The sequence below is a fragment of the Artemia sp. Qi Xiang Cuo genome, chromosome 3 (genome assembly GCF_049724085.1).
Source record: "Artemia sp. Qi Xiang Cuo chromosome 3, ASM4972408v1, whole genome shotgun sequence".
Classification (NCBI taxonomy): Eukaryota; Metazoa; Arthropoda; class Branchiopoda; order Anostraca; family Artemiidae; genus Artemia; species Artemia sp. Qi Xiang Cuo.
The window spans coordinates 29,321,246-29,346,665 of record NC_142796.1 but is presented as its reverse complement, the minus strand read 5'-3'; the positions used below and the strand labels follow the sequence as shown (position 1 = coordinate 29,346,665).

The following is a 25,420-nucleotide window of genomic DNA, read 5'->3' as shown; positions in this document are numbered from 1 at the left end:
AACTGGTAGACATCTACCATAAAGTCACAGTAGGCATCTGGGGAAGAGGCTGCTTCCCCAGATCTTGGGCAAAAGCCATGATTACCCCCCTTCACATACAGGGTGAAAAAGGGGACTGTAATAACTACAGAACAATTAGCATGACAAGCCAACCGCCAAAGATCCTCACGAAAATCCTACTTGACTGACTAAAATTCTTGACAGACCTCACTTTAGATGAATATCATGCCGGCTTCGGAAGAGATCAATCTAGTGTACATCGAATACTTTCCACCTGGCAGCTAATGGAGAAAAATATAGAAATTGTGAAAGAATTGCTCTTATTTTTTATTGATTTTATACAGGCCTTCGATTGAATATGCCGCAACAGGATTTGGCACATACTTCTGCATTATGGAGTCCCCAAAAACATGATAACGTTGATCAAAGATATGTATTTGAACATCTGTAGCCAGGTTGAGACGCCTGAGGGATTGACAGAAGAGTTCCAGACATTAGCAGGTGTTCTTCAGGGTTGCCTCCTATCCCCTCATCTATTTAATCTGTTTCTAAATGCAGCTTTATCACTTGCTAAAACCACAGACGGTGCATCCATTGAAGAAAAACTTGTCGATAAATTAGCGTACGCAGACGACATCGTAAAAACTAACAGTCATGAACATCTCCTCCAAACAGACACAAACGAGATAGTGTCAGCAACCGAAGCTCTTGGGATGATTGTCAACACAACAAAAACGAAAGTCATGCGGGTATCCAGAGACTCTGCACCCAGAGCCATACAGCTAACCATAAAAGGAGAGGAAATTGAAAATGCAGAATCTTTTGTCTACCTTGGAAGTCTTTTAACCTCTAACAACGATTGCTCAAAATTGATTAGGTGTAGACTGGGCCTTGCAACCACCAACTTCAAGAGCCTATCATCAATTTGGAAAAGTAAATTAATATCAAAATTACTAATGGTCCGTCTCTTTAACTCTCTCACAATCCCCATTGCTATGTATGCAATTGAAGCATGATCAATTAAAGCTGATGACGAAAGGTGAATCTCCGCATTTGAAACATAATATCTCCGTCGCATAGCAGGGATCACCTACATCGACCGAGTATCCAATGAAGACCTCCGTAAACTCCTCCACTGTTCATACACTATCATGGACCGAATTAGAAGTCAGCAACTCCGCTGGCTTGGTCATATCCAACGAATGTCATCAAATCAACTCCCCAAAATTACGTTTGAAGGACGGGTACATGGCACACGACCTCGTGGCCAACCTCGCAAGAGATGGCACGACAACTTCAACAGCCAGAATCTCCCCCAACTCCTGCGTCTTGCACCAGATAGAGCTGAATACCGTCACCATATTCAACATCTAGTGAGAAGAGAAGAAGCCCCAATACAGCCACAAAGGCCGGATGGGATATAAGTCAAGTATGAGGTTAGAACTAAGTTATAGAAGAGTATGAACGTGATTTTTCAAACAGGGGAAGTACCTAACGAGTTTAGGAAAACTAAGAGTGAGTGTGGTAATTATAGAGGCATTAGCCTGGTTTCTGTAGGTAGCAAACTACTACATATGATGATACTTTTTAGACTTAGAGATATTGTAGACAAAGTCTTAAGAGAAGGATAAAGTCTTTTAGGAAGGATAGAGGATGCATCGACCAAATTTTCACTCTTAGGTTAATAATCGAGAAGTGTCTGAGTCATCAAACACCTCTAGTCCTCAGTTTTATGGATTATGAGTAAGCATTCTATTCAGCTGATAGAAGAGCTTTAGCAAAGGTCTTGTACTTGTATGGTATACCAGACAAATACATTACAGTTATTAGCGCTGCGTACGAGAATAACACTGCAGTGGTTGAGGCTAGTAGCTGGTTTCGTATGAAATCAGCAGTTGTATGGATCGTATTTGTTTCGTATTTGTGTGAATCATTTTGATGGATTTTGTCTTGAGAAGCACACGAAAGGCAATGGGAGAAAACAAAATCAAATGGGGAAGTAAAAATTTCCTGGATAAAGATTATGTTGAAGATTTTAGCATCCTAGATAGTGCAAATTGTAAGTGTGTAAGTGTAAGCATGTAAATTGTAAGTGTGAAAGTGTAAAATGAAAGTGTAAGCAAAATGAATGAACTTTTAGAGGTTTTGCGAGCTCAGATTGCTAGAATAGGTTTGAAAATAAATGTTAAGAAGACTATGTCGCTAAGGCTAGGAATAAGTGAAGATGAAAAGGTAACGTTGGGTAACGAAAAGATTGATCCAGTGGACAGCTTCACTTACCTTGGTAGTATTATTAGTAAAGACGGTGGGTGCAGTGAAGATGTTAAAAGTAGAATGCCTGATGCTCAGGGCATTTTTCCACAGTTGAAAAATGTTTGGAAGAATAGAAAGATAAATCTGCGTACAAACATTTGAATATTGGAAGCTACAGTGATAACAGTGGTTGAAACTTGAATATGAGTCTGAAGTATGGGCGCTCCGAGAAACGGAGGAAGATTTGCTAGATGTTTTCCAGAGAAATTGCCTACGGATTGTTTTGGGTACCCGACTGACTGACCGTATTTCAAGTAGTAGGCTGTACGAAAATTGTGGCTGAATCCAAATTTCTAGGGCTATAATAAGATTAAGGTTGAAATATCTAGGGCACAATCTACGGATGAAGGATGACAGATTGCCAAAGATTGTCCTTTTCGGCCAACCGTCTAGGGGTAAACGGAAGGTAGGTTGTCCTCAGTTTGGGTGTTTGAACAAAATGCCATTTTAAAAATTTCGATCAGTGTTGAGGAGAGGGGGCACCTAAGAGACACAAAGAGGGAGAGGGTGGGTTCCCCTCCAATCACTCTTCAATATCCCCTCAAAATACCATGAAAGTTTAAACTTAATACCCACAGCCGTTCCTTAAATATTGTTGATATTCCCTTTTGACAACTAGCCAGCATATAGTGTCTTTCAATAATGTTCAGCATCCCTTTCAACATTTACTTACAGTTTAACACTATTACTCTAAGCCTTTTTAGACATCCAGGATCAAACATGCCCTCCTTTAAAAAAAAAAAACTTATATGTTAATAACGGAAACCTAGGAAAGTGTTATTAAGACACATGATGTCAATACGGGAAAATTTACATAACATTTTTATACGTATGGACGCTCCGAGAAACGGAGGCAGATTTGCTGGATGTTTTCCAGAGAAATTGCCTACGGATTGTTTTGAGCACCCGACTGACTGACCGTATTTCAAATATTAGGCTGTACGAAAATTGTGGTTGAATCCAACTTTCTAGGGCTATAGTAAGATTAAGGTTGAAATATTTAGGGCACTACGGATGAAGGATGACAGATTTCCAAAGATTTTCCTTTTTGGCCAACCGTCTAGAGCTAAACGGAAGGTAGGTTGTCCTCGGTTTGGGTGTTTGAACAAAATGCCAGTTTAACACTATTACTCTAAGCCTTTTTAGACATCCAGGATCAAATATGCCCTCCTTTTTTAAAAAAAAACCTTATATGTTAATAACGGGAACCTAGGAAAGTGTTATAAAGACACATGATATCAATGCGGGAAAATTTACATAACATTTTTATACGGATCGTTGTTGCGAAAACCGTGCAAAAAAGACTGGAGGGAAAAAACAGCCCATCAGCCCGTGGGTAAGTCACATACTGCTCCAGTGTAGGCTACAAATAAGAAAAATAAACTGTGGATTGATTACATAAATTAAACATGCAAGGTGACGCTAGAGAAATATGAGAAATGTAAAAAATGCCTTCGAGCAGTTTTACGTACAGTTAAGAGAGATTAAATTAACAAGAAAATAGTTGAAAGTGAAAAGAACTCTCGAAAAGTAAGGAAGGTTGTTTACTCTATACTACGTTGCTGCAGCTCCCTACCTGCACTTCCACTGAAACTAATTGTAAATAGGGAAACTGTAATAGGACCATACAACATTACAAATGCTTTGGGAGCCTTTTTTGCGGAGGTGGGCAATAAGACAGCCGATTTTGTTGGAAATCCTGCTATGAGTTTCAATGATTACATCAGTCCGGCAAGCCCTAATTGAATCGTAGTCGCACCTGTCTCTCTTTCTGAAATTCTCCTTATCATACGAAAGCCAACAGGCAATTCGGCCTCTGTGTTCGACTGAGTACACACCAAAGTGCAAAAGGTAGTTGTCCCGTCAATCATAGAGCCTCTTACTTACTTAATAAATTTGCCCTTGCAAAAGGGTACTTTCCCAGAACTACAAAAAAAATAAATAGAATGTTTCCACTGCATAAAGATTAGGTTCCTACCAGGACAATCCACCCAAGATGCACTAACTGCATTGAGCTTATGGATAAACAAATACCTTGATTCTAGTCTACTACCTGTAGCGATTCTTGTTGACATCAGAAAAGTATTTAGTAGTACCTACCATTCAATTCTTCTTGGGAAACAAGAACATACAGGAATAAGAGACATTGCTTTGGATTGGCTTGGATCTCATCTAAGGGATCACAGGATTTATAAGGGACAAGACCCTGGAAATGATGTAATTGTGAACTGCAGTGTCCCCCAGGGCTCAATATTAGGACCACTGCTGTTCCTGCTCCACGTTAACGACCGCTGTGTCGAATACTGAACCCAGCGCACAAAAATCTTCGCTGCTGCAATCCATATTATGATGAAGATTCTTTCCGATCCGAAGATGAGAACGAAGAGCTCTTAGCTTTCGCTGATGATACCACGCTTGGCTGCTGTGAAACGAATAAGACAACGATCATGTCCAAACTGAGGGATCTTCTGGAGGAGGTGTATCTCTGGATGTATGCAAACCAACTTGTTATTAATGCTGAAAAATCTTGCGTTTTACGGTTTTCCCAGATCGAGGGGTATTCATCCGGAGATATATGGTATCCAAACATCCAGAGGTTTGATCAGTCGACCAGAAAGTGCTTTGCAAAATACCTAGGAATCCTCCTTGGTGAAAAATTCTCATTCCTGCATCATGTCCAAGTAGTTAAGCTAAAGCTATCCCGGAATCTTGGAGTATTAAAAAAAACTCAAGAACGTCTTGCCGCAGATAACACTAGTTCTCCTGCACAATGCTCTTGTGAAGCCTCATTTAAAGTATTGTGCAACAATCAGGTAATCGACTTTTAAATCTCACTTGGGAAATTTGAATTCGATCCACAAACGATATCTGATATTTAATGGGAAAAATGAGGAGCACTTGTAATTGGAGTCACTGCATCATCTATCCTGCTTGATTTTCGTGTTTAAATTCTTAGCTGCTGAACTGCGATGTTCATTTCAGATATTATTCTGACCAGCATAATCAGCATTCCCGCTCATCTTCGACCCTGCACATACCCATCACCCCGACTGGCGACCAAATTTTGCTCCGAATACAACATGTGCAATGATATAGAATAAAACCCCAGAAGAGCTGAGAGGTAGGAGCTCCCTTGCGTCATTAAAAAAAAAAGAGTAAAAGATCGTTTATTAGCATTGCAAAAGAATTATTATTTTTTTCTTTTTTGTATTCTTTATTCTTCCTTTATTCTTTTTTATTTCTTATGATGGGAGGATTTCCCCTGAGGCTGGGAGCAGGAGAGTACTTGATTATTCTATTGGTTGATGAGAGGTAAGATCGTGTCTGAGAGTAGGAGTGATGACCACTCTGAGCATTTATATTTAATAATATAAATATTGTGGTTCTCGGCATTCAGGAATGGATTTAGATGTCTTTAAGAATGTGATTTATTTGTTGGTTTTTTTGTCAATAAATCCCCGTTGATTGAATGGGCAGCTTGCATAACTTAAAGCCCTTGTCCCGGGCCGTGGGGGAGGGGTGTCATGCCTGGAGGTATAATAACTTGACCTTTGGACTATTTTGAACAAAATGGATATCTTAAAATTTGATCGGATATATTTGGGGAAAAAAGGGCGTGAAAGGAAGTCTCGTTGCCCTCTGATCACTTTTTACTATTAAAGATGGCACTTGAACTTTCCAGTTCCAGTCGAACGAACCCCCTTCAAAGTTTATGTAACCACCCTTTCCTTATGAAGTGCCTCTAGGGAAAAAAATAATAAATAAATAAATTAAATAAATTGAATACTTTTGGCTCTTTACTACAGGCGACGTTATAGTGTTGCCACTGATAAAGGTTTTTGACATGTTAGGATAGAAAAGCGATGCTATGTTGCGCCAGATCAAATCGTGTTAGATGTGGACGACTTGCATACAGTATTCAAAGTGTAGGAAATAAAGTTTGGCTTAAGCCAATTAGCATTTTTCGAGACCGTCTTTAAGGAACGTATCGTCTATTTTCTTAAAGCAAAACTCTTCTTGTGACATGCCATTTCAAAAGTGTAAGGGGGTTGATCACTAAAAAATTAAAAATAGTTGATGGCAAAGAAACAAACCAAAAGTATTTTTTTGATACTTTACCTTGCCCAGGAACCATAAGCCCAGTTTAAAAAAGGTGCAAATTTGTATCCCTATTTTTAGCAAAAACATGTTTTTAGGTGAAGATAAGAAAATACTAATTACTGGAGAGACATCATTAAAGAAACAGCGTTGGTGGCGTAGAGGAGAGAAAATTCAGAGGGGTCAGGAACCCTTTTCGTGACCCCGATCACATAAAACAATTACAAGAGTAGTATGCATCATATGGAGTTGCATAAAGCTATAGGAATTACCATGCTATTTGCGTGAAGCTATACACCTTTTCAAAGAGAGTGAATACCCCCCTCACATGGCCATATACTTTGCATAAAGCTATAGGAATTACCATGCTATTTGCTTAAAGCTCTACACCTTTGCAAAGAGAGTGAGTAGAACCTGTCAAAGAGTTTGATAGCCTCTAGCTTAAAGGCATCTCATCGAGTTTGATTAAGAATGCAACATTTCTAGAATTGATGCCATATGCTGTTGAATCATTTACCAAAAAAATAATTCTATTTGCAAAAAAAAAAAGAAAAGGGTTTAGCATTTGTGAATTGGACTCTATTAACGATATTAATTAATGTTTGAATATAGGAGCGTGAATGATTCTAATTAGTGATTGGATCGTATGAAGATGGAGAAAAAAGGGTTAAACTGATTAGCAGTTAAGGTAACCCCGAAGGGCATGTTAACTCATACCTTATTTATTATAAATTTGGAACAATATCAATCTATGGAAATGGTTAACAATAATAAAATGGTCTAATGACTTGACCTAGCTTTACTTCTTCGTTGTGTTCTGTATAATACACAAGTGTCGTTTGAACAGTGTTGTCAATTTAAAATAGAGTCTAACGTTATAGTACACTAAAAAGCTGATACTAAGAGAGATGTAGATGGCAAGAAAAGAATTTTAATAATGAAATTCAGAACAATCCATAGAAATCCTTACAAATCAAGTAGTGAGGTGTAGACGAGTACCAATCGCCAAGGATCATAAGCACCGATGACCCTAACCACCAGGGACCTCAACCCCCAAAGGTCCCCTATCCCCCAACTCGAAGGGGGCCCCTCCCCTCCAACTTTCCCCCCCCCCACCGCCCCACTTTTTTTGAAGTTTTTTTGAAATGTTTTTTTTAATTTTTTTTAATTTTTTTTAACATGTTATATTTTTTCAACTTTTTTTTTTACATTTCTTCAAATGAGATGAAACACTTACAACATTAAAAAATCAAATTTAATATTTTTCAAACTCAAAATGAGAATGGTATAGATATGTTAGTCATGACCATTACTATTAGAAAAATAATGTTTGTAGTAGCACTTTTTTTTTATTGTTATATTACTTTTTATTGTTTTTATTTATTGTTTATTGTTTTTATTGTTTTTTTTTGTTTTTTTTGGACTTCCAAATTATTCAACTTTTTTTTACGTATCTTAAAATGAAATGAAATATGCTTATGGCTCTAACAATTGTACTCTATGCTTGCTCAGAGACACGATGCGGCTTTCCCACTGGTACTTTATGGCGGGTTATCGACACTACCTAGTTTATTGCATGCATTAAATCAGTATTTTTTACGCAATGGAACGATAAACACATAAGTTATATCTTTAAAAAAGTGAAGATAGAGCATTTTAATAAAGTGTGTTCACATGACAATGTCATTGTAGCATTGAATGCCGACAAGGAGAAGTATTTAAACTATGAAACAAGTACAATTGGTAGCACCATTGGAAACGTGAGCATGCATTGTCATTACATTAAGAAATTAAATTTCTTTGGAGTACAGACGAAATTCAACTCTTATGTTGCCGGATATGTGAGATTGAGATCTCCAGAGATGATTGCACTCAAAGAGAATATCAACATAAAAATAATAGTTGATGATCGAGGACAACTCCTTGCTACTGTTGCAGGTAATACATTACCTACTGATACATCCTATCGTCAGCTTTCGGGTATTAGCATTCAACGGAAGGTCAAAAAAAGAAAGGCCAACTCTTCTACTAAGATCATAAACCATATCTTGTCTACGTGCCGAAACTGTTACCTGTGTAAAAATAATATGATAAAAGACAGTGAAATTGCCAGAAAAATAAAAAGGGCAATGATAGAAAATATCACTATGGAATATAAAGATGAATCGATGAAAAACAAAGTACCAGCAAACGTTACTGCCATTGATCAAACAGTCAATGAACCAAATAATACCAAAGACGAAAAGTATATTGAGCCTGTCGATGAGACACCAGTAAAAATTGTGAATGACTCGAAATGTAATAATGATTATTCTACTGATTACAAACTAAGGGAAGACAATAGCTACAATATCAAGAGAGACCATGGTGAACTATTTTATGGAACATATTCAAAATGTCCATAGTTGTACATTGATATTAATAATGCATAATAATATATTTTTATATTAATATTCTACATAGCATTATTTCATTAAAAATATATTATGCATTACATTGCTATATGTTCATTATTTTTGGAGTATGCCAGTATATCAAACGTTTAGAATGTCTATTAAAACATCGGGGATATAAGAAACAGATTTTGCATACACCTATTGTTAGACACTTGGGATAACATTGACAAAATCTAGGTATCAGAATAAATAGATTCTTTATCAACATCCGTTGTTGGATATGTCATTATGAAAAAATTGTAAGTAAGTAAAAAACTCTTTCTTGAAGTCACCTCTTGGATACATAATGCAGAAACTTCATTTAAGAAATTAGGAAAAAATTGTAAGTAAGTAACAAACTCTTTTTTGAAGACACCTCTTGGATACACAATGCAGAAATTTCATTTAAGAAATTATGAAAAAATTGTAAGTAAGTAGCAAATTCTTTCTTTAATTCGCCTCCTGAATAAATAAAAAAGACATTTCATTCAATAAATTATGACAAAATTTTAAGTAAGTAACAAACTCTTTATTGTTTTTACCTCTTGGATACACGATACAGAAATTTCTTTCAAGAAATTATAAAAAAAATTAAGTAAGTAACAAACTCTATCTTGAATTCACCTCTTGGATACACAATGCAGAAATTTCATTTAAGAAATTATGAAAAAAATTGTAAGTAAGTAGCGAATTCTTTCTTGAATTCGCATCTTGGATAAACAAAAAAGGCATTTCATTCAAGAAATTACGACAAAATTCTAAGTAAGTAACAAACTCTTTATTTTATTCACGTTTTGGTTACACGATGTAGAAATTTTATTCCAGAAATTATGAAAAAAATTCTAAGTAAGTAACAATCTCTTTCTTGAAGTCCCCTCTTGGATACACAATATGGAAATTTCATTCAAGAAATTATGAAAAAATTATAAGTAGGTAACAAACTCTTTCTTGAAGTCACCTCTTGGATACATAATGCAGAAACTTCATTTAAGAAATTATGAAAAAAATTTAAGTATGTAAGTAACAAATTCTTCCTTGAATTCACCACCTGGATAAACCTAAAAGACATTTCATTAAAGAAATTGTGACAAAATTCTAAGTGAGCAGCAATCTCTTTCTTGAAGTCCCCTCTTGGATACACAATGCGGATGTTTCATTCAAGAACTTATAAAAATATTTGTAAGTAAGTAAAAAACTCTTTATTAATTTCACCTCTTGGATACACAATACAGATATTTCATTCAATAAATTATGAAAAAATTGTACGTAAGTAAAAAACTGTTTCTTGAAGTCACCTCTTGGATACACAATGCAGAAACTTCATTTAAGAAATTAGGAATAAAAATGTAAGTAAGTAAGTAAAAAACTCTCTTGAATTTGCCGTTTGGATGCACAATACACAAATTTAATTCAGGAAATTATGAAAAAAAAATCTAAGTAAGTAACAAACTCTTTCTTGAAGTCACCTCTTGGATACAAAATGCAGAAATTACATTTAAGAAATTATGAAAAAAATTGTAAGCAACTAGCAAATTATTTCTTGAATTCGCCTCCTGGATAAACAAAAAGGACATTTCATTCAAAAAATTATGACAAAATTCTAAGTAAGTAACAAACTCTATTGTTTTCACGTCTTGGATACACGATGTAGAAATTTCATTCCAGAAACTATGAAAATATTTGTAAGTAAGTAACAAACTCTTTATTGATTTCACCTCTTGGATACACAATACATATATTTCATTCAATAAATTATGAAAAAATTGCAAGTAACAAACTTTCTTGAAGTCACCTCTTGAATACAGAATGCAGAAACTTCATTTAAGAAATTATAAAAAAAATTGTAAGTAAGTTAGTAAGTAAGTAAGAAACAAATTCGTCCTTGAATTCGCCACCTGGATGAACAAAAGACATTTCATTCAAGAAATTATGACAAAATTCTAAGTAAGTAACAAACTCTTTCTTGAATTCACCGTTTGAATGCACAATACAGAAATTTAATGCTGGAAATTATGAAAAAAAAACTAAGTAAGTAACAAACTCTTTCTTGAATTGTCCTCCTGGATACACAATACAGAAATTTCATTCAATCAATTATGAAAAAATTGTAAGTAAGTAAAAAACTCTTTCTTGAAGTCACCTTTTGGATACACAATGCAGAAACTTCATTTAAGAAATTAGGAAAAAATGTAAGTAAGTAAGTAAGTAACAAACTCTTTCTTGAATTCGCCGTTTGAATGCACAATACAGAAATTTAATTCAGGAAATTATGAAAAAAAAATTGTAAGTAACTAACAAACTCTTTCTTGGAGTCAGCTCTTCGATACACAATGCAGAAATTTCATTTAAGAAACTATCAAAAAAATGTAAGTAACAAATTCTTCCTTGAATTCGCCACCTGGATAAAAAGAAAATACATTTCATTTAAGAAATTATGAAAAAAGTGTAAGTAAACTGTTTATTGTTTTCACGTCTTAGATACACGATGCAGAAATTTCATTCAAAAAATTATGAAAAAATTCTAAGTAAGTAACAATCTCTTTCTTGAAGTCCCCTCTTGGATACACAATACGGAAATTTCATTCAAGAAAATATCAAAATATTTGTAAGTAAGTAACAAACACTTTATTGATTTCACCTCTTGAATAAACAATACAGGTACTTCATTGAAGAAATTATGAAAAAATCGCAAGTAAGTAACAAACTTTATTGTTTTCACCTCTTGCATATACAATACGGAAATTTCATTCAATAAATTATGAAGAAATTGTAAGTAAGTAACAAACTCTTTCTTGAAGTCACCTCTTGGATACACAACGCAGAAACTTCATTTAAGAAATTATGAAGAAATTGTAAGTAAGTAAGTAACAAATTATTTCTTGAATTCGCCTCTTGGAGAAACAAAAATACATTTCATTCAAGAAATTATGACAAAATTCTAAGTAAGTAACAAACTATTTCTTGAATTTGCCGTTTGGATGCACAATACAGAAATTTAACTCAGGAAACTATGGAAAAAATTTGCAAACAAACTCTTTCTTGAACTCGCTTCCTGGACAGACAATACAGAAATTTCACTCAAGAAATTATGAAAAAATTGTAAGTAAGTAACAAACTATTTCTTGAATTCTCCTCCTGGATACACAATAAAGATATCTTATTCAAGAAATTAAAAAAAAAATTGTAAGTAAGTAACAAACTCTTTCCTGAATACACCTCTTGGATACACAATACGGAAATTTCATTCAAGAAATTATGAAAAAATTGCAAGTACGTAACAAACTCTTTCTTGAATTCTCCTCCTGGATACACAATACAGACATTTCACTCATGAAATTATAAAAAAAATCGTAAGTAAGTAACAAAATGTTTCTTGAATTCACCTCTTGGGTACACAATACGGAAATTTCCTTCAAGAAATTAGGAAAGAATTGTAAGTAAGTAATTAACAAAATCTTTCTTGAATTCAACTCGTGGATACACAATACAGAAATTTCATTCAAGAAATTATGAAAAAATTGTAAGTAAATAACAAACTCATTGGATACATCAGATAAAATGCATAAGATCCAAGTTTTATTTATTTTGACTTCATGCATAATTACGTTGAATTTAGGTTAGACCGGTTATAGATAGCAGTACACCCGCTCAGACAAACAGTCATAGTGAGAGTGACATGCAAAAAGTTGGGTTAATTCAGGTTCACTTAGAGTGGCCCCACTCTAAGTGAACCTGAATTAACCAAACTTTTTGCATGTCTCTCTCACTATGACTGTGTGTCTGAGCGGGTGTGCTGCTATCTATAACCGGTCTAACCTAAATTCAAAGTAATGATGCATAAAGTCAAAATAAATAGAACTTGGATCTTATGTATGTTATCTGATGTATCCAATGAGTTTGTTATTTACTTACAATTTTTTAATAATTTCTTGAATGAAATTTCTGTATTTTGTATCCATGAGTTGAATTAAAAAGAGATTTTGTTACTTACTTATTTACAATTCTTTCCTAATTTCTTGAACGAAATTTCCATATTGTGTACCCAAGAGGTGAATTCAAGAAAGAGTTTGTTACTTACTTACCATTTTTTTTATAATTTCATGAATGAAGTGTCTGTATTGTGTATCCAGGACGAGAATTCAAGAAAGAGTTTTTTACTTCCTTGCAATTTTTTCATAATTTCTTGAATGAAATTTCCGTATTGTGTACCCAAGAGGTGTATTCAAGAAAGAGTTTGTTACTTACTTACAATTTTTTTTAATTTCTTGAATAATATATCTGTATTGATTATCCAGGAAGAGAATTTAAGAAATAGTTTGTTACTTACTTACAATTTTTTCATAATTTCTTGAGTGAAATTGCTGTATTGTCTATCCAGGAAGCGAGTTCAAGAAAGAGTTTGTTTGCAATTTTTTTCCATAATTTCCTGAATTAAATTTCTGTATTGTGCATCCAAACGGCGAATTCAAGAAAGAGTTTGGTACTTACTTAGAATTTTGTCATAACTTCTTGAATGAAATATCTTTTGTTTATCCAAGAGGTGAATTCAAGAAAGAGTTTGTTACTTACTTACTTACAATTATTTCATAATTTCCTAAATGAAGTTTCTGAATTGTGTATCCAAGAGGTGACTTCAAGAAAGAGTTTGTTACTTACTTACAATTTTTTCATGATTTATTGAATGAAATTTCCGCATTGTATATCCAAGAGGTGAAAACAATAAAGAGTTTGTTACTTACTTGCGATTTTTTCATAATTTCTTGAATGAAGTACCTGTATTGTGTATCCAAGAGGTGAAATCAATAAAGAGTTTGTTACTTACTTACAAATATTTTCACAATTTCTTGAATGAAATTTCCGTATTGTGTATTTAAGAGGGGACTTCCAGAAAGAGATTGTTACTTACTTAAAATTTTTTCATAATTTTTTGAATGAAATTTCTGCATCGTGTATCCAAGACGTGAAAACAATAAAGAGTTTACTTGCAATTTTTGCATAATTTCTTGAATGAAATGTCTTTTTTTGTTTATCCAGGTAGCGAATTCAAGGAAGAATTTGCTACTTACTTACATTTTTTTCATAATTTCTTAAATGAAATTTCTGTATTGTGTATCCAAGAGGTGACTTCAAGAAAGAGTTTGTTACTTACTTACATTTTTTTTTCATAATTTCCGTAATTAAATTTCCGTATTGTGCATTCAAACGGCAAATTCAAGAAAGAGTTTGTTACTTAATTACTTACTTACATTTTTTCTTAATTTCTTAAATGAAGTTTCTGCATTGTGTATCCAAAAGGTGTCTTCAAGAAAGAGTTTTTTACTTACTTACAATTTTTTCATAATTGATTGAATGAAATTTCTGTATTGTGTATCCAGGAGGAGAATTCAAGAAAGAGTTTATTACTTACTTACAGATTTTTTTTCATAATTTCCTGAATTAAATTTCTGTATTGTGCATCCAAACGGTGAATTCAAGAAAGAGTTTGTTACTTACTTAGAATTTCTTCGTTATTTTTTGAATGAAATGTGTTTTTTGTTTATCTAGGTGTCGAATTCAAGGAAGAGATTGTTTCTCACTTATTTACTTACTGACTTACAATTTTTTCATAAATTCTTACATGAAGTTTTTGCTTTGTGTATCAAAGAGTTGACTTCAAGAAAGAATTTGTTACTTATTTGCGTTTTTTTCATAATTTCTTGAGTGAAGCATTTGTACTGGGTATCCAAGGGATGAAAACAATAAAGCCTTTGTTATCTACTTGCAATTTTTTTTAATTTCTTGAATAATATATCTGTATTGTGTATCCAAGAGGTGAAATCAATAAAGAGTTTGTTACTTACTTACAAATATTTTCATAATTTCTGGAATGAAATTTCTACATCGTGTATCCAAGACGTGAAAACAATAAAGAGTTTGTTACTTACTTAGAATTTTGTCATAATTTTTTGAATGAAATGTCCTTTTTGTTTATCCAGGAGGCGAATTCAAGAAAGAATTTGCTACTTACTTACAATTTTTTTCATAATTTCTTAAATGAAATTTCTGCATTGTGTATCCAAGAGATGAGTTCAAGAAAGAGTTTGTTAATTACTTACAATTTTTTTCATAATTTCCTGAAATAAATTTCTATATTGTGCATCCAAACGGGGAATTCAAGAAAGAGTTTGTTACCTACTTGCAATTTTTTCATAATTTCTTGAATGAAATTTCCATATTGTGTATCCAAGAGGGGACTTCAAGAAACAGATTGTTACTTACTTAGAATTTTTTCATAATTTTTGGAATGGAATTTCTACATCGTGTAACCAAAACGTGAGAGCAATAAAGATTTTGTTACTTACTTAGAATTTTGTCATAATTTCTTGAATGAAATGTCTTTTTTGTTTATCCAGGATGCAAATTCAAGAAAGAATTTGCTACTTACTTACATTTTTTTGTCATAATTTCTTGAAAGAAATCTCTGCTTCGTGTATCCAATAGGTAAAAACAATAAAGAGTTTGTTACTTACTTAGAATTTTGTCATAATTTCTTCAATGAAATGTCTTTTTTATTTATTCAGGAGGCGAATTAAAGAAAGAATTTGCTACTTACTTACAATTTTTTCATAATTTCTTAAATGAAATTTCTGCATTGTGTATCCAAGAGGTGACTTCAAGAAAGAGTTACTTACATTTTTTGTCCTAATTTCTTAAATGAAATTTCTGCATTTTGTATCCAAGAGGTGACTTCAAGAAAGAGTTTTTTACTTACTTACAATTTTTTCATAATGACATATCCAACAACGGATGTTGATAAAGAATTTATTCATTATGATACCTAGATTTTGTCAATGTTATCCCATGTGTCTGACAATAGATGTATGCAAATTCCTTTTCTTACATCTCCGATGTTTTAATAGATATTCTAAACGTTTGATATGCTAGTTTACTCTAAAAATAATGAACACATAACAATGTAATGCATAATATATTTTTAATGAAATAATGCTATGTAGAATATTAATACAAAAATATATTATGATACATTATGAATATCAATGATCAACTTTGGACATTTTGAATCTGTTCCATAAAATAGTTCACCATGTTCTCTCTTGATATTGTAGCTATTGTCTACATTATTAAAAAGGGACAGCTACAAAAAGGGACAGCTACAGACCCCAATACGAGGTATCGGAGCTGCCAAGCGACTATAGCATGGTAGACCATTGGTTGGCACTCAAAAAAATCTTAGTCAATTTAAAAAAAAAATTAATTCATCATTTGAGATTTTGCTTCTGTGGTAGCTTGCCGGAAATATAACCGAAAGATGACAGATAGTCCAAATTAAGAAAGGTGGCAAAAGTCTGCCTTGCTGCTAAAAAGGTGACACTAAGGGTGGTGTCGGTGAAGCCAAAGGTTACTTATTCTTCTGATCATATGCACTCGAAATTCTTGCATGGTTTCGGTTCAAACAAGGTGCAACAAACCCACCTTTCTACTAAAAATTAACAGTGGAGTGGTAGGTTAAAAAATATTTGAGGGGCCGCAAGTCGATTTTTGTTCTCCAGTCATGAAGGTTAAATATCCTTCAATAATTTCAGTAAAAAACAATCTGCAACGCATCAACTTTTCTGTTGAAACTTCGACAGTGAGGGGGGAAGCGAGTTGGAGGGGCCACAGTCCCATTCCAACACCCCCAACTACAATGTTGGAATGGGTCATGCAGGTCTCACTGCGGTGTCAGATTTCGGCTACGACGAGCTCAATTATTCAGTTGGTGAAATCATGCAAGCAAAAACCCTTCTTCTTAGCATAAACCTTTTGTGTTTAAGAATTGGCGGTTGAAAGAGGGGAGATTTGGATAGTTCAGGGGCCCATGGGCCCAATCTTTACCTTGAATTATAAATATTTAAATTCCTTGCATAACTCAAGTTTTAAAAAGATAGGTCCTGCCCAACTTGACTACTGTCTATGAAGACGAAGCCAATTACATGATTTGTGGCTCTCGCCCTTGGGGCTACGTGGGTGATATCCCCCCTCTTAAAGGCGTATTTTTTTTACCTTTTGACCATTATGAGTGAAACCGCTTGATCTGATACCATCAGAAGTTACGGAGTGCCTGAGGGGGAAATGGGCCCGTGCGGGCACCGGGTTGCTCCCCAGTTCTTTCCAATCCTTAAAAGAGGCGTTGGAACTTTCTATTACAAACATAATGAAACCCTTCCCTTGTTTCCATGACCATCTTTTCTAAAGGAATTGGCCAGGAAAAAAAAATTAATACATGAGAGACACGTCACTAATTTCTTAATAAACATCACTGCATTGACACTGGTGGCAATCAAATTTTAATAAAACGATTAGAATACAAACAAACGGGGTGATCTTACTTTTAGAGGCCCACTGAGAGATCCTTTAATAAATATAGTATTATAACTGGTGATTAAAATAGTCTCCTTTCTTGGGAACTAACTACTTCAAAGCGCATTACTCAGACTTCCCTGACGTACTTGACGTGATTCCTTTTGCAAATGCTAAATAGTCTCTTTGACATTTCAAGTTAAACAGTTTCTATAATTCTGTGCGCGAGCCCATCTTATCGAAAGTTATATTTTTATTTTAAAACAACCGATAGAAGACCGTAACCCAAATTTCGCTTAGAAAACGACAGGCAAGGATCCAGAACATCGCAACAAAAATCAACAAATTTACCAGCAAATTTACCAAATGCAACTATGCCATTTTTTAAAGTCAATAACTGAATTTTCTTTAAATAAAAGATTTCCCTGTGCATTTTTTTCTTCTTCTTTCTTTTTGTTGTGCTCATTTACAACCGAAATAAGTTTAGTCGTCGACATTTTTGGAGGGCAAATTCTTGCACGCCAAATCCTAAAAACTGAAGACTAGCACGACTTCCCTATATTTTACAGAAATAAATACAACTGTGCTTTGGTGCTCTGACGGATTTACATCCCCCTTCCTATCTTAATGTGGCCCCCAGAACAAATCCATACGTGCATACTTTGGTCAAATGCTAAGGTATTCTGGAAAGCTCTCATGTAACAATGACAACTTTATCTGTAATTTCTACAAAGACACGGTGAGGGCTGAGGCCCGTAAAATCTCTCAAGGATTAAGGGTCCATAACTTCTCCCAAATACTTTTGGAATACAAATCCGCTTACGGAAAAAGTCGTTCAAAATAGAAGCTATGGTGGTTCATTTAGTTTTCATGATCCTTAATTCTAAAGTGGCAGCCATTGACGTAAATTGAGTTAAACTGTTCATATGCCAATAAAAGCATATTCAGAAACTGAAATACGGTGAACATTCAAAACAAAGCGTGACTAAAATCAAAATCATGACATGACCACTTGTTCTTGGATAATTATGAAATATGCTATGGCCACTTCATATTTTATTTTTAATCTTATAAAGCTTAGATCTTTCTAGATCATTAAATAAAAAAAACAAGTTTTTCAAACTGAAAGTAAGGAGCGACATTAAAACTTAAAACGAACAGAAATTATTCCGTATATGAAAGGGGCTGTCCCCTCCTCAACGCGTCGCTCGTTACGCTAAAGTTTTTTATTGTTTAAAAAAAATAGATTTGTGAGACAGAGTCAAACTTTAGCGTAAAGAGCGAGGCGTTGAGGAGGGGACAGCGCCTATCATATACGGAATAATTTCTGTTCGTTTTAAGTTTTAATGTTGCTCCGTAATTTCAGTTAAAAAAACTTGTTTTTTTTTATTTAATTTCTGATCGTTTTTAGTTAATGCAGCTTTTATTTTGGTTAACCGTCATTGAATAAGTAAACAAAATTTGCATAAAAATTTTACTTTTGTTTTGCTAAATGGAAATCTATAAATTTGGTTCTGACGTAATTTACAAATTAACTTAGCCTACGTAACGAACTTCTATATTCGTATATTTTTCTTCTGGCAAAAAATACAAAGTTGCAGATTTTTGCAGATATGAGCTTGAAACCTATGTTATAGGGTTTTCTGATACGCTGTATCTGACAGTGTGATTTTCATTAAAATTCTTTCACTTGTAGGGGATGTTTCCCCCCTCTTTAAAAAAATCAGGTAAATTTTAAAAATCAGGCTCGTAGCCTTTGATGAGTAATACTAAACTTAATAAAATTTATATATTTAGAATCAGCATTATAAGCCCATTCTTTTGATACATTTATTCACATCAAAATTCCGTTTTTAAAAGTTTCGATTACTATTGAGCCGTATCGCTTATTTTTTTTTGTATTGTTTTTTTTTTATTACGTATATGTTATTACGTATATGAGGGGGTTCTCCCCTTAGTCAATACCCCGCTCTTTACGTTAAAAAAAAATTTAATTCACAAACCCCTGAATCACAAAGGTCGTTTAATTAGAATAGATAGCTCTTTTGAAAGCACTAAAAAAAACTGTAGCGTAAAGAGCGAGGTATTGACTTGGGAGAGGACCCCCTAATATACGTAATAATTTCTGTTCGTTTTAAGTTCTAATATTGTTTCTTACTTTCAGCTGAAAAAACTTATTTGTTTAATTTAAATTCTGATGGTTTTTTAAGTAATGCTTAGAAATCCGGAGCCCACTTCATAGAAATGTCCCTTACCCCAAAGAAACATCCTCCACGGAGAGATTCTTCCGAGTAACCCCCTCCTCCATCCCCCCCCACCACAAAAAAAATCCTTCCTGAAAATGTCTGTATACTTCCAAATAACCAATACAATATGTAAGCAATGGGCAAAGTTCATAACTTGCAGCCCTTCCCCTGGGAACTGTGGGGGATTAAGTCATCCTAAAAGACATATTTATTTGATTATCGACTATGATGAACGAAATGGTTATCTCAAAATTTTAATTGGGTGACTTTGAGAAAAAAATTAGCGTGGGAGGGGGCCTAGTTGCCCTCCATTTTTTTGTCACTTAAAAAGGGCACTAGAACTTTTAATTTCCGATCCAATGAGCCCTCCTACGATATTCTAGAACCACTGGGTCAATACGATTACCCCTAGAAAAAAAATAAATAAATAAATAAAAAATAAACACGCACCCGTGATCTTTCTTCTGGCCAAAAATTCAAAATTCCACATTTTTGTAGATAGGAGCTTGAAACCTCTACAGTAGGGTTCTCTGATACGCTGAATATAATGGTGTGATTTTCATGAAGGTTCTATAACTTTTAAGGGGTCTTTTCGCCTTTTTTCGAAAATCAGCCAAATTTTCTCAGGTGCGTAACTTTTGATGGGTAAAATTAAACTCGATGAACCTTATATATTTGAAATCAGAATTATAATCTGATTCTTTTGATGTATCTATTGGTATCAAAATTCCGTTTTTTAGAGTTTCGGTTACCATTGAGCCGGGTCGCTCCTTACTTACAGTTCGTTACCACGAACTGTTTGATTAGAAACGCAGTAACGCTATCGAAGTAAAGAGCAAAGTGGCTTCAATTTATTATTATTTTTTCCCCTCGCCACTCGGCATGAAAAGAGTTTTCGTACGAACTTTGGAAAAGTCTCATTCAATTGGAAATTGAGAATCCTAGTACCCTTTTTGAGATTGGAGGGCAACCAGACCCCCTACCATACCATTCTTAGTTCCCCCCCCCCCTCCAGCCCTAAAGACATCCTATCAAAATTTTGAGACAGTCATTTTCATATTGGTCGGTGGATCCAATGACCAGCCTATGCTTACAGTGATAACAAAATCCCAACGACTCCAGGGGCATGGGCTCTAATTGTATGGCTAAGGGTATTAAGTTGATGCCATCAGGATAATTTAATACACAAGAGACATTTTTATTTCACTTTTCTTTATATGTTTTGTTTAATTTGGTTTGATTCATTTTTTTTATTGACGCAGGCTTCCAGACGTGAAGCCGAAATATTCGGATTTCTTTATTATTTAAAGTTTGTGCTTTTTTTGGTTTTGTCCACTGCTTTGTTTAAAATATTCCACCCATTTTCACTATATTTTCATTTGCTAAATTCTGTAACCATCAGTCTATACTGAAGGATATGTTGATCTAAATCTAAAGACACCATATGCATCCAGGTTATCAAAAAGGTGTATCTACGATATCTCAGGAACGGCTAAAGGTACTAAGTTGAAAATTTCAGGGAATTTTGAGGGGGGTTTTAAACTAAATCAAAACGCAATATATATACGCAGGTTGCCAAAAGGGCGTAGCTGTAATATAGGGTATTAAGTTGAAACTTTCAGGGAATGTTAAACTAAACACAAAGATATTATGTGTGTTCAGGTTGTAAAAAGGGCGTGTCTGCAATACGCCAAGAATGGCTGAGTACATTAAACTGAAACATCCAGGGAATGTTAAACTAAATCAAAAGGCACCACAGGGTATACACTATGTACATCCAGGCTGTCAGAACTGCATATCTACAATATCTACGGAACGGCTAAGGATAATAAGTTGACACTCTAATATTCATGTAAATGAAATAAAGTTCGGATATCTGTAATATCTCCAGAAAAATAAGTGGGTTACTGAAATGGGACATTAAAATTTCTTGTTCCCTTTTTAAGAGCCAGAAGTGACTGAAGGGCAACCAGTCCCCTCCTCTGCCCTTTGTTCTACCAGGCCCATCAGTTCCAACGGCATCTGATCAAAAACTTGAGATAGCCATTTTGTTCAAAATAGTTGGAAGGTTGACAAAATCTGCCTCCAGGGATGCCATAATACCCAGAATCCTTCGGACAAGGGTCGTAGATTATTGTTTACACACCTATTTTGTATTGTTTTGTAATTTTAAAATTTTCCAAAAAATTCTTTATTCTCAATTAGTTGTATTTTGAGTGAGCTTTTACGGATCGTTCGATAGGCCAAGATAAACACTCTAGAATATATACTCAGGAATCGACACGCTTATCTGAGGAAACTAAAAGATCGTATGTGGACCTGATTTTTCAAATAATTGACAATAGTCAAAGAGATGACTATTGCTAGAACCCTTGGAAAACGGCAAGAGGGCTATGAAATTTTTGTTTAAAATCCATACATAAATATTTTTTCTGTGCCATAAACTCCTATGAGACTACTAACTATGAGAATTTAATACATATATAAATGATATAAATAATTTACATTCACCACTCTTTTATTATACTAATAAAATAGCGGTCTTGATTCAGTCTCCCAAGTGAAAACATCTTTTTGGGAGTTCTTCAACTTTAAAGCCTGCTCTCAACCAGTATTAATTCACTTGCTTTGAACTTGACCTAGTTTCTTGATGTTCATTAATTCTCTGCTTGAACTTGAATTTAACTCAGTGACTTATTTTGGAATAAATGAAAGTGGACTTTTGATGAATTTGACTTGAACTTAACCTAGATTCTCGATATTCATTAATTCACTGCTTGAGCTTGAATATAATTTAGTGACTTGTTTGGAATAAGGATTAAGTTTGAAATAAATTACAGTAAATTAAATTGCGCGAAGGAGGATGCTATGTGAAATGAAATGAATTTTGGCGCGATCCGCGGTGATAGATCGTGAGCGTTTATGAACTGTTATTTTTGGATATAAGATCACCGAGGAGAACACCTTCCGTAAGCAGAGATTTTATCTGGTAATAGTTTTACTCAGGCGAAGGCAGGGTAGTGGTTTGGGGTAGCCCCCTTCCATTTGATTAGCGCATAATACCAAGTCAATATTTATATGTTATTATTATTAACTGATTATTATTATAAATGGCTGCCGTGGCTTCTGAAAAGTTGTACAAGACAGGGTGCAAAGTTTGCAAAGAGAGCCTCAGTCTCGCAACCAGAGGAACAGTTATTTGCAACACATCTTCTGGGGGTTGTGGTCGTCTCTGCCGTAACCACTGTGAAATTCTCCAGAGCATTGAGAAAGACAATATTATAATATATGAGGGCTCGGACTGCGGTGAGTAATTTGTTGATAAACCTACTTCCCAAAGGATCCTGCCGCCTTAAGAGAGTCTTGTTTATTCACCAGTTTAAAGCTTTTTCTAGCACTGTCTTCTGTCAGGAATTTCGTCCGCCTCCTGTATATCTTGGTGTACAAACTTCTATTCTAATGATCATCTTGATCAAGCTAGAAGCCTCCTAACATCTCTAGTGAACCCCACGCATAAACTCCTTGCACGTCGCGGCCCCTCTGCTAAGCAAAGCCTGTCACAGGATATTTTAGACATCCTTATTTCTGAGGATGTAACCCCTCGCTTGCCAAATCTGAAATTCGTTATGACTGCAAGTGATGGGATACCTGCGATTGATACGGATCAAAATGCTCACTTTAGCCGTGCCATTCAAACCTGGGACCGGCATCTTTTTAGCATAATTGATAAACTTGATTACGTCACAAGTAAGGTAGCAGAGACTCCTGCTTTGGTGAAAGAGTGTTGTGACGGAGTACAGAGCGAGGTTATGAGCTGTATAAATAAAGAAAAACTCAATGATAAATCCTGGCCACCGCTGAATAACGAGTCAGAAACAGTGGGTCTTGTAGTAGATTCACCACCACAAGATTGTGATGATCCCTTAAAGCGTGAAGCTTTTCTGAAATCGTTGGATGGAGCTGATGGTATAGTGCGGATTTCACTTTCTAAGGAATCAGGATTCCAGCAACAGAAATGGGTCATTCATACGAAAAGACAAAACGCCGAAAACTTGAAAGCCTGTTTGAATGAAAAGGTCGGTAAAACTGAGGTTCGCAAATCGAGAATTGTTGGTTTATTATAACGAGTGGACTTTCCGATAAATCCAGAGAGTGTGAGTGCTTCTAACCAAGGTATCGAAGAGATACAGCGCATCGGTGTTTCTAAATCATATCGTGTATACTACCGTTCGGTGACGGCCAAGTCTCATTATTTGCGTCATGGGATTCACATTGGCTACGAACATTTCCGGCTTACTGATTATAAGTTTTTACCGCGAATGTGCTACAAATGCGGGTCGCTAGAGCATATATCGTCAGGCTGCTCTAGCGTGGAACGTTGTCTCAACTGCCTTGGTAGTGGACACTCTCATTCTAGGAACAACCCTTGCCAGAATGAACCTTGTTGCTTCCATTGTGGATCTCATGAGCATACTGGATTTAGCTTTCGCTGCAAACAGTTAACCGAAAAAGTTTCAAAGAATAAAAAATGATTAGTACAAAGATTATATCTCTGAATCTGAATGGTTTTGGTGGTAAACAACATGTATTGCAGTCTATGCTGCGCGATCTCGATATTTTGTGTCTGCAAGAGCATCATCTTCTGGACCACTCTACTAGTCTTCTTTGGAGCCTGTCACAGCAGCTTAAGTGTTTTATATCTCCAACTACACCTACAGGTGGACGCCCATCAGGAGGCGTTTGCATTTTTATTCGAGAGAATATTCCAGTTTCAGTGTTTGCCGTTAATCATTATTTTGTTGCTGTTCGAATCCCAGGGATTATTGTTTTTTCGCGCTATTTACCAACAAATTATCATACTATTGATTCGGATTTTGATATCAATTTTGCACGTTTAGAACTATCACAATTTGTTGTGAAGGTTCCATCAGATTTCCCGTGACTTATTCGCGGGTATTTTAAGTGCAACATTGCTATCTCTGATGTCCGCTCCTCCGCTCTTTTATATTTGTTTTCGGTTTTTACTATAGTTTCAAAAGATGCGGATTTTACGTATGTCCATAATTCTGGTTCTTGTTCTAAATCTAGACCATGTGCTGGTTTCAAATGCAGCGTTATTACCACAGCCTGTTGTTGGATTGGATATGCCTATTAGTGACCATTTTTACCTTTCTTTTCATTTAAATATTCAAATTCCATCTTTTAAAATTATCCATCGTTCTAGTCAAATTGTAAATAAAATGATCTGGGATCGGGAAAAAATGTGGAAATATCATGAAGAATCAGATACACTTTTAGCTAAAATAATTGTAAATTGTTCTAAGGATGTTGATCAAATTGATATTGATCAATTTTACCTTGAAATTGTTCATAGTTTAAAAGTCGGGGCTAATAAAGCATTTAGGACTGATTCTTTCCGTCGCGAATCTCGTTTTTTAGGTTGGAACCTTAACCTGATTTTAAAGCAAAGCCAAAAGAATGCATCTCAAGCTTGTTACCTTTGGAATTGCGCGGGATAATCGCGATCTGAACCATTTTATGATGGTATGAAATGAACTAAACGCGTTTTTTGGGCTGAGTTGCGTTTGCATAATGAATTTATAAGAGATTAAATTGGTTCAATGATTACTAGTGATAAGAATGAGCTTTGGAGTTTGGTTAATCCTAGACGTCGTAATAATAATAATTGTTCACCAGATTCTAATAGTTCTCTGAAACTAGATGATTGAAAACTCATTATAATCAAGTTTTTTCATCCGGTGATGCGGCAGTTGAATCACGGCTTGACTCTCTATTATCAGAAGAAATTTCAAAGCCCCACCCAAATAGTAAAATATCTGTTTCTGTTGATGATGTAACGGTAGCAATTAAAGCTCTAAAAAGTAAGCATTCTTTTGATCATGATGGTATACATTCAAACCATATAAAATGAGCAGCCCCCAAAGCAATCCTTCTTCTCACTACTCTTTTTTCTACTACTCTTTCTTC

The 25,420-nt window shown here is 34.7% G+C and overlaps 1 protein-coding gene across 1 annotated transcript in view; it reads right to left on the bottom strand.

Moving 5' to 3' along the window:
* The window catches only part of LOC148953974 (uncharacterized), a 259,497-nt gene extending 242,189 nt beyond the window's left edge, over positions 1 to 17,308 (bottom strand). The window contains exon 1 of the mRNA XM_089086057.1: positions 17,216 to 17,308. The gene's annotated coding sequence lies outside the window, so the exon portion shown is untranslated. The remainder of the gene's footprint in view (positions 1 to 17,215) is intronic.
* Positions 17,309 to 25,420: the final 8,112 nt, after the last annotated feature.